General features: G+C 33.3%; 1 protein-coding gene across 3 annotated transcripts in view; it reads left to right on the top strand.

Moving 5' to 3' along the window:
• Positions 1-14,617, top strand: part of LOC105212091 (uncharacterized) — a 91,862-nt gene that overhangs the window by 55,706 nt on the left and 21,539 nt on the right. For 2 of the 3 annotated variants that reach the window (XM_054227873.1, XM_029040092.2), the window contains exon 2: positions 12,148-12,292. The exons of the other annotated variant lie outside the window; for it this stretch is intronic. The gene's annotated coding sequence lies outside the window, so the exon portion shown is untranslated. The remainder of the gene's footprint in view (positions 1-12,147; positions 12,293-14,617) is intronic. 3 annotated transcript variants of the gene reach the window in all.

Below are 14,617 nucleotides of genomic sequence, written 5' to 3'. Positions count from 1 at the left end.
TTTTTAATTTATTTTTTTAAGTAGTCAAATGTACTTGAAGTAATTGGGATTGTAATGTAGAATGGAATGGCAGAATGTGAGGGCTGAAAGGAAATCTTATACAAAAATAATTGTGAAATTCTGCGGACAGACTAGATTTCAAACCAGTTCTTCTACTTGAAGAAACTACAATTTAACAATAAGTCGTTTTTCAAAAAAATCCAGACTTCTTGTATTTTATAAAAGCTAGCAATTTACATATAAACAGCACCGTTTAAGAAAATAATGAATATTAAAGTAATGATTAACTCATTGGGGTTATTGAACGCCTGTCAATGGTGCGAAACAGCTGTCGATTGTGACTAATAATTCTGTTGTTGAGCCACGAGCGGGTACAATTGTATTGTTGAATCTGCTTTGTGGTTGTTGCAGAAGCTTTAAACCTATCTTGCTTTAACTCACACACCTTCAATCGTATGCTATCTCTTTCTTAGTCAACTGTCTTTGTCTGCTGACATACCTTTAATGGGGGATCACACAATTCACTGACAACACTACTTCCGCAAACAAAATTAAGAACAACAAAAATAATAATAATAAAAGCAATATTATTGTGCGCCCACCACACAGTTGTGCAAATATTGCAATGCAGATTGTATCGAAAATAGCAATAATTTCTTAATTGTGCTATTAATTTATTCGATAATAAACAATAATTGCTTTGTTAAATAGCGCATAGCGTGTTTAAGAATTATTTAAGATGTGGCGATTTGGCAATTATTGTAGGAGTAGTTCAAGTAAATTGCGCAATGAAATTTTGTTATTATCTTAGATATCATAAGCTAAATTGTGGTTAGAAAATAACGCTAAAAGGTTAAAAAATATATTATAGCTCCTAAATGTAGGCAACGTTTTTTATACCAACCAAAAAGAAAACGTTGCCTACATTTAGGCCCATTATACATTTTTTGTAACATTTCTTCGTTATTTTAGGATGGTTAATATGAAGTTTGTTGTGGACTAGAAAGAAGGACGTTTCAGACATAAATAAATATGAGGAAAATAGATCATTTATATTATATTTATTTATGTTTCATTTATAAGTCCATACATTCGTTCGGTCAACGAAAAATGAAACTCAGCATCGTTTTTGCCGTGTTAAACTAAGTAAAGGTGATCACCGATGATAGTAACTATTCAATATCACACATTTTTGTGATATTTGATATTGGTTTCAATAACCTTCATGCCTGATTGTCTCACACCTTAAACAGCTTTGACAAAAGCTTAAAAATAATCAAAAACTTACAGCAATGTCTTCAGAGAATTCTTAAATACATCGATACATTTAAGATTGCATTCCATAAACTTACAAGGAATGTCAAAAAATTATTTACAAATAACATTACATAAAGCACCTACCAAAAGCTTTCAGCTACAACAATTAACGCACTTTCTGAAAGCTCAACTGATCGATCGCCCTTTGTAGCGAAAGATTGATGTTGCTGCATTGTTTTGGAGTTTGACAAATTGTATAGACAATCGACAATTGACCGCATTCTATCAACTCGAAAATCGAAAAATGCATTCTAAACTAGAATCAAAAAGTGCATTGTATGGCGCGCTCCACATGTTGTATGATATAATATAGGAGAATTCTGATGAAATGCACAAAATTTGCTACGCTCAATAAGAGTTATAGAAACTCACTTGAAATCTTTATGTAATGCACAGTAAGGTGTGGAAAAATGTTATGCTGTTGATTTATTACGCCACAGGCATTCGTGGAAGGTCCGTGCTGCAGCAAGTGAACAACAGCGTGTTATTAAGCATAACGGTAAAATGCTTATTTTTTTATATAACCTAAAGCACTTGACACTTGATAAGATGCTCAGAATGAAAATACAAATTTTTATATTAAATACCAATGTGAGTATGTATGAATATCTACGGCTGTGCTGGGTTGCTCTTGAAGTCGCCTGACACAAGCTGCGTGTAACAGCTGTTATTGACAGCGCTTTAATGAAAGGTCAAAGAAATATATATAGAATTTCGCTTTATGCCAAAAAAAAACTAAAAAATAAAAATTGGAAAACTAACGGTTCTTGTTGAAAAGTCAAAACGCAACAGACGGTCGGCACTTCTTTACGCCTTTCATTTATGTATTGTTGCCCTCTCTACCTTCACTTCTACCACTTCTACTCTACGCATGCGACACTCGCTGGGGACCTGTCACACGCAGCGGTCATAAATATTGTTTATTGTCCACTTAAATGATGTATGATTTTCGTAATGTTTCCAACTGTGTTTGCAGTGACCACAAGCACATGTATACATACAGACACCAGTTATTATTAAAATGTTAACAGTCAAGCAAAACGAATAATTATTGTCATAAAATAGGCAGCCGTATTCATGAAAGAAGAAAAAATGAAAACTTCAAACGCGCAAAAGAGTTGTGTAGTGTCACTTTGTGTTTGACATGAGCGCGTGACATTTGGCGTGCTGATGTGTTCGGAGTTTAGGTTTGAATTTATTAGTAGCATTGGCGCTTTGCTATTATTATTATTTGATCGGCAAACGCAATGCAATTGCATGACTGATAGTTTGAGGAAATATCATGTTACAGCTGAGTTTCCAAGTTTTTCAGCGAGCACGTTTCATAATTGTGAGTGTTTACATATGTATGTACGGATCTCTATTCTGTTAAGGTAATGCTTTTTTTGTTTAATATTGTATATTTAGCACATGAAAAAATCGCTTTAACATATATCATAGACATGATTTTGTGCCAGTTTGCCAATTTTCTTGTAGGTTATGTGCTTGGTTTGCTTTTATTTTTTTTAACCCATATATACATACATAATTTAAGAAAAACGCTCTTTAGTTTTGATTTTTTAAAATAATTCAGTTCCTAACCCAATTTCAGTTAACGTTCTTCAGAGAAAATATAGATGATCCTAAGCACATGACTTCCACAAAGTATACTTTTACATCACTTAAGGAAAAATAGCTTAGACTGCGAACTTTTAATAGGAAGATAGTAAATGATAGACCATATGTCTGTTTCCAATATACGACTATTAAAGATTAGGGTCGAAACGTTGCCAGAGACAACTTTAGTATAAATTGTTGGAGAAAGTTTAAGAGAGTAAGAAGCAGTATTCTTCACATCAGCGAGATCTAACATCCATTATTTTAGTTCTGAGAGAAACATGATATATTTTTCTGAATCTTATGATCATTAAAACAGGTTCATAGAGTAGTCTGCTTTAGAAACCGAAAAAAGCGTTTTTTAGAATTTTTTTGAAAGGGAAGGAAATGATTGCGGTAAACGGAATTTTAAGACGATAGTGTACTATATTTAAGGCTTAAAGAACAATAATTTTTATTAAAAAATATTGAAATTTTTTCAAAGTTGTAAGTATTTTTCTAGAGCACCTGAAGTCTGCACTTGTAAATCGGTGCCGGTGATGGAGGTCGTGCGATGCATCTGAAACCGTCGAACCAAATTTTTTTTTTTAACTTTGTATAAGTTTCTTTTCTTTATGAACTAAAAAAATACCGAAGAAGTTATAAAATTCCAAATTTTTTCGAAGTTTGAAAACAAATTCACTTTTTTAAGAAAAAAATTTGACTAAGTTGCAAAACAAGTAGTTTAAATAATACTTTTGTCCAACTTTTTTATTTCAAATAGAAGATAATTTAATACTGAAGCTAGATCACTTTGGTTTATTTCGATCGGACATATATTCTTTTTGCTGTCGCCGGCACCGTTTTCTAACACTTGTGAAAATGAAAACTCGAGAAAACGCGCTTAAAAGGTCTGCCTGAGTAATCGCACCTGCTCGACGCTCGGTCACTAAAACTGTTCTAGTTTCGAAAATATGTCGAATTGGCCTCTGGAATTTTAGAGACATATTCTTGGATAGTTTTGGAAGAGATTTAAAACAAAACATAAAAATCGATTCTTTGAAGCCTGTAAAGCAGACTACTGTTTTAAAGAAGAATTGATTGAATCTAGAAAGCTGTGCAGTAAACTGTGTGCTATCTATCATCGGGTCTGGTATCTTAATGAGTTCTAATATAAAAGTAGGCTTGATAATGGCTCTCGTTTGCAATTTTTATAGACTTGTGTACATTGCTTCACAATATAAGGAGTAAGCTCCTCGTAGAGGACATTAACTCTTTTGACAACGACTTTAGATATAAATTACCTTCCATAACTTGAAGTCTTTCTATTTTGAAGTTTTTTTTTGTAGATTATGGTGATTCGAGTTAGGGTTGTTCAACTGTATATAGTTTTTTACCCAAACGATTTTCCAATTTTCCCAATTTTCAAGAAAATATATGCTATGTTTGGTTCGACAGATAGTTCTGTGCCTAGAACACAAATTTACAAATCGTTACTACCAGTATTATGCCTTTCAAAACAGTTTATTCGTCGAAATCCGAAATCAAGCCACATGTGTTAATAGAAGAACGTACTATTCTTCCCATACTCGGAGCTATTTTAGATACACATTGACTCAGGAAACATTTGAGAGCAAAAAAGAGAGAATAAACTAAACAAAAAGATGGTTAGTGGGACCTTAGGTTAGGTTAGGTTGTATGGCAATAAAATATAGTCCTTTGTGAATGGAACCTTACAATAGTGTTCTAAAGTGTAATAATAATTTTAGACCAAAAGTATTTAATGTTTATATATATTATATATATCTAAGATTGATTTTTTCCATCACATAGTAGATTAAAATATAAATACATAAGCCTATTGAGACACAAGGTAATGCAACTGAGTTAGTGTGAGTTAGGTCTTACACAGTTTTTGTACCCAAACACAAAAACCAAGCTTGAAGACTTGTCTACTCATGAGTTTTTCCATTAATATCACCAAGTTCCCAATGACTTTGCGAAAAACCTTTGAATGGCTGCAACGGCTTAACGCTTTTTATGCATGGCCACTCTCCAAGTCACATAAATGACACAGTGGCGAGTGACGAGCAAAAAGGAAATGTCTTAGCATACCGTTAGTTGTCAAACCCTTACTATTTTTCTACATTCTAATAAAACGTTTGACGGTAGACGTTTTTTCAAAGCATAGAATTCCAGAATACCTTAATGCACATAACAGTTACGTAACAAGTCTACAGTCCTCGGCTATTTTTCTGCGTAAAACAAGTAAAGTGTGAGAATCGCACATTCAGTCTTTGAAGAGTTCTTTAAAGAAATATAAAAAAAAAAACAATTGTATAATCTTTCTTTTTAAATATATAATTTTAACTGGAATATTTTTACATAAAAAATATATTTTTTTTAATTTTTTTTTTTGAACACGCCGCATTTGTTCAAAATAGCTACTAGCGAGCGTTCACACATTAAAATAATGTAAGAATAGCGTAGAAGCGTATAATTTCACACAACCACACACACACATACTCAAGCGCGCACATCAACCAGCCGACTTGGTGAAAGAGTGCGAGCTTGTTTGTTGGTTTGCTTTTAATTGCTTGGCAAGGTTTCGCACTTTAATTAGATTAAAAAATAAAAGTGTGCGAGACAGTCAGTCAAGTCAGTCAACACGCTGAGCCAGGTAAAAATGGCGCAATGAAACCGCATAGTAGCAACAGCAGCAACAACAACAGCACAAAGCGACCATAATGTCTTAACAATTACGCGCATCAGCATATAGCCAACAAAAGCACAGAAACACAAACATACATACAGACATTAGTATGTACATATATACATATGGTAGAAATGTGTAGCAGTTCAGTGTAACACATTCAGTGCCACCGACTTAATGGCGCTATGTGTCGCGTCGCGCCGCGGCTTGTTGATTTCTCTAGACTTAACACTTCAAGTGGCAAACAGGCAAATAATAAATACAAGGAAAAGGTCATTGTACAGCTTATTACAGATATTTAAAGAGCTACACGCATTACATAAATACACGACTGGCTATAATGTATATTAGTACTTTATATATAAATGCTTGTATATCGGATTTTATTGATACCTGTGCAACGCTTTAGCATTAAATCTAAATCAACAACCAATAATCTGACTATCACTACGCCGACAGCAAGTCATGCCTCTGGGTACATATGTAATGGAAGTATTGACTAGTTAATCCAGTTGAACCCATCCAAAGGTTAGATTAGGTTATATGGCAGTTCCCCATCCAGGGTTCGAAGTCTTTGTTAAAACGCGTGCCCACCTTCTTCAGTTGATTTCAACACCACTGTCTTATATTATTGGAAATAAAACCTCTTTTAGTACGGCTTCCATCATCATTTTTACTTCTTTTAGGTTTACTTAGAAAGTTAAGGATTCCTCCTTTGAGTTCCATGAATCAGTTATAAATGTATTTTCTAATTGTAATGATTACTATTACTTTTCTTTGTATATTTAAAGATTAAAATCTGGCTCAGTATTAACACCCGAAAGGCTGGATCCCAAAAAATGTTGCTTACTCCAGATTTTGAGATCCAGATCTATACAAGGAACTCATTATTTTATGTATTGTCGAAAGCTCTCAGTATCTTATCTCTAACTCTATCTCTTTCCATAACTCTTAACTCTATGAACACCACATCTTTGTACGCATCAAATGATCACACAGTTCGTTATTGAAGACTAGGTTCTTCTATCGTTACCTTAATTCCACAGAGTTTATCTTAAAAATAAACCATAAACCACTAATTGACATTCCCTAGTTTGAGTTTCAGAAACTCATTCATTATGGAGATGATGACAATTTCTTGTTGAAGACATCAAAAGGGTCTTGTTTATTTTCACACATCGACCTTATAAGATATTGGAGGATCAATGATCTCGATGACTGAGAGCCATATACGCTATTCTCGTATCATCATCTTATTCTTACATTTCTAAACCTTCTTTTACTCTTTTACTTCCCACAAACATCTATAAAAATATTATGAACTCCAAGCTAAATGATCTATCTAAACTCTACTAAAAAATCTCGTCGATGCATACTTTCAACTACGGTGAGTCAGTTCTCTCCAGCAAAAAAATATCAATCTACGCTCTTGAAAAATCTGCTCGAACCATACTTTCAAACAAGACCGAGTCAGCTCTCCCCAGCATTATACAGCATGCAAATTGTCCACCTTTGTGTCAACCAAATCGAATGCTTCTAAAACCAATTAACAAATAAACGAATTTATTTTCTATATTCACTATAAATATTATGACATTTACACCGCAATATATTTAGCATAACCGTTATTAAAAAAGAAACAGCTACAACTAAAAAAAAAGACACGCCTCCACAGCGCTTGTTTACACGCGTCACTGGTAAAGCCATAAAAATGCCAACCAACAAAAGCCGCAACATAAAAAGAAATTTCAAATAACTGAAAATAGCCGTGTCGTAATGGCGCTCGTAAAAGTTTCTATGACAAGAACGTAAAATTATTAAGAATACTCAAGAAATACAAGCATACATACATATAATAGAGAGGGCACAATGCCTTTTTTATTATTTACTCAAATAGTGAAGTGCATAAAAGGCGTACGAAAGGGTTTCAAATTGGTTTAAAGAATAGTTGGCTATTAAACTTACACATATTTTTTTTTTCATTTGGAAGATTGCGTGTAACCATAGTGATCCGTTTAGAAGAACAGCAAGGAGCATTAAGTTTGAAAGCATGTGAACATGGAAAAAAAGTAATAAAACCATACTGCGGGGGAACACTGAAGGGACAAAACACATACACACATGGACCGCATGATAGCTGCGATTCATATTTTTATATCACCTTAGAAAAGTGAGAGACAATGACACGAGCCATAGTGCTCGAAAACACACTTGATTTTGGCTAGCCATTAATTTGAGATGTTAATTAATATTAGCACGTGTCAAAGAACCTTTTACACCGTAACTTGTCGATGAACTCCAAGAACAGGCTTTAACGACTCTTCTGTAAGGAAAAATTACAGTCCAGTAGATGACGCTGAAGTCAATATCTGTCTAAAATATCGTTTTAATGGCATAATTTAGTTTTTGGAGTAAAAATATTTCTAAGATACAACCCTTCAAGGGTCTAAAGTGATGACGGTGAGAGGAACTCAAAATTTAACCTTAAAATTTTAAACAGAAAACTATATAGTTAACCTAAGTTCCAAGCAAAAAATGAACTTAATTAATCTTGTATTAGGAAGTACTGAATATCAGTTAGAGCTTTCAGTTAAACTTATAGACACAGCTTTGGTAAGCTTAAAAGCTCCAAAGACATTTCATTCAATATGTTATGACTTTTCTGGTCCAAAACTAAACACACGCTGCCCATATAGAGTATTAATTCGGCCTGATTGAGTGTTCTGATGTAGAGAGTAAACATTTTGCGATAAGCCCATCTCGAAACCTTTGTTACTTCATGTGTCTAACTCTCTCTCTCTTGTTCTGTTTTATATAACAATTTGAGATTTTTACTCAAACGTTCTGAATAAACCATAAGTAACAAAAGACATTGAGAAAATCCCTTGAAAATCAAATTCGGCACAAACCAAATCAGAGCAAGAACCCCGCTGCCAGCCATTAGAAGAACATACTCTGCTGCTCACTCGCATAAAACATCCCTGTTGATCTAAGATAAACACAACAAAGGCAAGTTAGCACCTGCGAAAAAAATTAGAGTAATTTCATTGATGAAAGCAAAGGAAGCGCTAAGGAGAAAGGCGAAATTGTAACAGATAAGAGAACTGAAAACAAAAAAATCTGAAATGAAAGAGACCAAAACGTGTTGCGAACAAAGAACTGTGACACTAAACTGATTACCAGCTGAGCTGAGCACAAACACACAAAAGTACACGTTGGATGTAATTGATATGGAGGATTGAAGAGCTCGCAGGTCCCGAAAAATCGTAGGTGTTGCAGAGCAAGCAAGCAGAGACAGCATGAATTATCTAATTCCATTTCCAATTCCTCTTCTAATTCATGCCGGCATATCTATGAGTTGAGCCGGCATATAAATTTCCAAAATGCTAGATTGAAATTTGAGAGCGCACCAAGACGCGCTGGGTGGGCCAAATTAGGAAGGAGCATACAGCGCAATAAACAAACAGAAATTGGTAGAAAATTGGGCGGGCAAACAAGGAACAACGTTACAGTGAGTTACACTCGTATTTGTGCTTGTTCTTCGTTTATTGAAACACTGAAGCAATGAGAGAATGAATGTGTAGGTTTCCTGATTTGTAGGTATGACTATTTATGCGCCATTAAGGCAGGTCAGTCGTTGGTTGGCGTAGGTGAAGGCAGGTCACACTGACAAGCGGTACGGCGTGCAAAGGAGCGCATGCGTAGCAAACAAGTGTGAGGATAATTGTGCGTGTGGTGTTTTACATAAATACATATATCGTAGTTATATACATAATACTCTTGTGCGCAGTTGAAATGCTTTGTTAGTGTCCAAAGTGCCGACAGTATGCTTGGCGTTGTCGTATTATCATCACATAGTTATCTGTGGAATATTTTCCAACGAAAAATTAAGGAAAAAAATAAGTGAAAAACTAAATAAGAAATAATAAATTAAAGAAACCAATTAAAATTGGACATAAATCAAGTGTAATTAAAATGCAGTGATTATAATAAAGGATAATGCCCAAGTATAGGTGTGTGTGTGTGCGGCAAAACAATTTGAGAGATTTTCAAGTTCAGATAACATTATTTTGAATTTAAAATATACCTCTAATTGGTTAAAAAAAATCTTCATCATCCCTGCATTCCTGCATCCCTGCATCCCCATAACGATTTTTGTATGCTGTGCGCGTTGACCAAATGCCTAGAACACTACCTGACACCTGCACTGCAACAAAAATAAATACCTATGCTTGTCTTCAAATATTTTTGTTGCAACCGTGAAATAGTAAAACGCTTAGAAATTCTTATTGTCTGCAATCGTTATAAAAATAAACAACAAATTTTTATTATTATTTGTTTTTTGTACGCCCCTGCATCCTGTTCTACAGCTACATCCTTAGCGGATTTTGTTTTTTTTTCTGTGAGATAAGGCTACATAAATAATAATTTTGAAGTATTTATGTGTGTTTTTTAAATATGTATATTTCCGGAAAGGCGCTTATCTAATTCAAGGAAAATCAAATATTTATTAGAAAATGCCGTGATTTGGTAGAAAAGTGGAAGTGAATATCACCAGTTTTCTGTTGTTAAGAAAGGAAATTGCAATAAATTATGCTAGCGAAATAAATAATTTAAGCATCATATAATATATGAAAGCTCTGGAAAAAGCTTTAGTAGTAAAGCTTTCGGTCTCGTGTGAAAGCTTCAATAATGTTATGAAAAAAATTGAAATAAAAGCGAAAAAGTAATGAAGTTTTGAGAAGATTTTAATAAATACAATTTCTTTAGTAGTAAAGTTTTCGGTCTCGTGTGAAACCTTCAATAATGTTATGAAAAAAATTTCAAATAAGAGCGAAAAAGTAATGCAGTTTTGAAAAGATAATCAAATAAATGAAATATACTGCCAAAACAACAGTGAAATCTTTATCAAGAATTTGGAAATGAACTTTGAAATGTTTTCCCAAATGACTTTGCATTGGAATCAAAATGAACCATTTAATTGTATAATATAGTTTAGCTTAAGACAACAGTGAAAGCTCCGTTAAAGCTTAATTCGAAACTCCGAGATGTACTTTGACGTTTTTTCCAAATGGAACAGAAACAGTTCAATTAAAATCAACCATTCAGTTGTCCAATGTAGTTTCTGTTGTGAAACACTTAGTTCGAAAACTTCTTACGAAGCTTACACTTGCTACGGATCATTGAAAGCTTTGCCAAAGTTTGGTATTAATATATCTGGAAAAATATACGAGGTTTGACTTGGTCCGTCATAAGAAGTCTGTTAATCAATGTTCAACCATATTATTCTTTCTGCTTACTTATACTCTGGTCTTTTCACTTATATAAAGCAAAAGCTCTATGATTTTCATATGTCGTGCTTTTAATTTTTGTATATGGAACGGAAGTATTTCTTAAATTTCAAGCTATTTCACTTTTTACACTTATTACAATATCGAAATATATTAAAATCTCCTGTTAATATGTATATATAATATTTTTTTTTACTTAAATCATTTTTCACTTGTCTCAAAAGCATGACCGAATTATGTAAACAAAAATGTATTGAAAAGCTTTCGTAAAACGTGCAGCAGCAACTGAAATATTTACAATTTTTTTTAATAATATTCAACTAATGCCACTTTGGTATGCTTCCAAACGAATAAAAGTGCTTAAGCACATAAGTAATAACGGTCGCCAAATCATGAATGAGTCGAGTGAGCAAATGTATGAATGAACTGAATTGAGTATGCGCGATGAAAACTGCAATTGAATGAAAATGCCAACGAAAATGCAGCAAACAAAGCCAAAAAACATTACACGAAATGTACGTAAGCAAATGCTTAAGTACCACGTAAGTACGCTGAGCGCAGAAAAAATGCAATTCAACTATAATACTTCGACAGTATTGCTCCTCATTGTCGTGGGACATCAGCTACGCTTTTTCACAATTCATGACTGCACTTTTTTCTTTTCTCCCTACCCTGGTTTGCAACACAACTAAATAGACATTTCATTTCATCTGTTACGTAATGATTACGCGCACCTAATCATAATCAAATGCTTATGAAGTGTGGCTTTTGTCTATACAGTCTTTCATCAGACAATTGTTGGCTGTAACAAAAAGGGAAAAACTCATAAATATGGCAACTTACGCGTCCCATTGTTGCCGTTATTGCAAACAATAAAATTTTGTTTTTTTTTGTAATTTTTTTTAAGTACCGCTACTTAAATTCCATTTCAATTTATGTAAGTGAATGCACTTGTGTTTGCTATCTAATCGCTAAATCACGTTTTACTCTTGGTAAACAAAGGCAAATATAATAATATATTTAATAAGCTCAAGTGGTCAGCGCAGGAAGTTGTGGGCTGCTGATGAAATTATTGCCACTTTTCGGTAGCTAAAGCGATTTACATTATTTTGTTAATGAAGAGACTTTAATTTTACAAATTTAGTGCTGTAATTTCGTCTATTTTTTCACTCTCTCTCACACACTCTTTAAAAAGAAAAAAATATTTTTTTATAATATTTAACTAATTAACATTTCTTTTTTCCGTTTTAGGTAAGCACCAGCTGCCGTCTCCACTGCTCATACCAATTAAGCTATTTTAAACGCTGCTTGTGATTAATTGCCATTTGTCGTAGTCACAATTAAAGATTTTGCGACTCAATCAACTAATATGGAAACTGGATAGACACTTAATTTGGTATGTTCCAACACTCATTCAACCATGCGATTTGCATAAATAAAAAAATAATAAAAATTTGCATGCAGCAAGCAATAAACATTAATATGCATAAAAATATTAAAAAAGAGAGAAAAAATATTTTTTTATAATAAAAAAAAACCGTTAATTTCTCAGTTAGCCACTTTCGCGAATTTGAAAATATTTTTAAAGAAATTTTGCCATCAATAAAAATGCAAATTTCGTAAATATTTTATTGCAGCAAAACAATGAACTAGTGATTTCTTGCAAAGTATCAGCAACTAATCATACATTAATCTCTTTTTGATGGCTTATTTTTAATGATTTATATATTATAACAAACATATATACTTAGATACTTAGAGAAATTCTTACGTAAATACTTATAAGAAACATACTTATAAAGTGCGACTGCATTAAAAATGCATTTTACAGTCATCTCAAGAGTGAAAGCTTACGAAAAGCTTTCAGCTAACAATCATAGTTCCGTGCACTTACCGCTGAAAAGAGAAATGAAAGCGTTCTTATAAATTCTGTACTTAGTTATCAGTTAAAAATATATCAAAATCATAAATTAGCATTTCTATAAGAAACACGCTCATTAGAGCTTTCATAAACTTTATCGCTTTAAGAGCTTTTCAAAAATATTATCTAATTAAAGCTTTCATTTGATTTAAGAGCTTTACAGAAATAATTTGACTGTATAAAAAAAATAAATCAAGTAAACCACAAAGTTTGAGCCATTGTATAACATTTTAAGTGAAAGCTTATTTATAAAGTTGCAGTGAAAGCTTCATTTATATATCTAATACGTGGAAAATTTAACAAGAATTGAATTTTTTCCAAATGATGTAAGGCTTCTTTTAACTTCTTCTGTAACATATTATACAAGTGTCACACTACACAAATCTATCTTAAAATCACACTCACTCCCTGCTGGTCACCGATATTGATATTGGCTCATACAATTGACAAGTTAACTGTAAATTTCACAGGAAAAATCAGCAATTTCACGCTACCCGAAAACACCTAATTTGCACACAACTGCTGCACACAACAACAACATGTAAAACCAATTTGACCTAACTGCAAATCTGTAAGAAAGATTTAGGATGTTTTGTATGTATGTATGAGAAACGGTAAACTATAATACCACTATTGCAAAACCACTTGTGTGGCGAAAATTCCCAAAAATTCAAAATTCCAACAAATCAACGGCAACAGGTAATAGAAAGCAAGGCAGTTTGCACTGAAGCAACAGCAACAATGCATCACCTTATCAGTTCTGTGGGAAATGTCAGTGCACGTGGCTGCTTGTAGGGATTTAGTTGATGTAACGGCCGCTGAAGAGATTAAGGGTTACGCTTTTGTTTTAAAATAGCAAACAGAAACGGCCCAAGCGCACAGCAGAAACAAAGACTAGTGTATAAAGCGATTGGCAGGGGGTATGAAATGCGAAAATGAGGGTGTGTCTGCAGTATGCAAATCACTAACACATGGGAAATTTGCGACACTTGCTAAGAGAAGATTTGAAAAAATTTATCATACAACAAAAAGCTACTCTTGCGCGATTTTCTGTCATGCTTCAAGTGAATTTATATTTTAATTTAGCTAACTTAATCTCACTTTGTTTCCCTTTGATCGCTGTGTTTAAGCAACAATGTTTATACACATAGTTGTTGCTGGCATTCATTCCCACCACCACAACAAACCACCGTCATCTGCGCTCATCATCAAGTTTTGCGCAAGCGCGTGTGAATTTGTTAACCTCATTGTCTGTTTTATTGCTTTATTTTCCTACGAATTCAGTTTGACTTAGATTGATAAATGTGCAGTGTTGATTGCGACGCTGTGCAATCAAGCTCACATGAAGATTTAAGATTTATGTTGAGCCTACTTTTGGTGGGAATTCTGTTTGAATGAAAGGGAAATGCTTTTGCACTAGCTGGTGCTCATGAAGATTTGTTTATTGTTTTGAATTTAACATAGTCTTGCGTGATTAACTACCATTGTTATTTACTTAACAGAAAAAAGTATACAAAATTTGATTTTTTCTGCGCTAAGATAAAACAGAACAAACAAAGAACGGCATAGAATTGCCAATCAAACAATAAATATTTCAACTACAGTATAAGAATAAAATATAAGCTGCATATATTCCAGTCGAACAGTTAACATTTTCTGTTTATGCGTAAATTTTATGTTTCTGTTTTAATTTTCTGTTTCTGTTAATCTTAATTCTGTTTATGTTTCTGTTTTGATTCTCTAAATTCGGTTTCTGTTAAAAGCAACATCACTTTTTTAACAGAATTTAATAAACAGTCT

This window comes from Zeugodacus cucurbitae, chromosome 3 (assembly GCF_028554725.1).
Source record: "Zeugodacus cucurbitae isolate PBARC_wt_2022May chromosome 3, idZeuCucr1.2, whole genome shotgun sequence".
In the NCBI taxonomy this organism is placed as follows: Eukaryota; Metazoa; Arthropoda; class Insecta; order Diptera; family Tephritidae; genus Zeugodacus; species Zeugodacus cucurbitae.
Note: the sequence above shows the minus strand (reverse complement) of the source record. Positions and strands in the feature narration are given on the sequence as shown.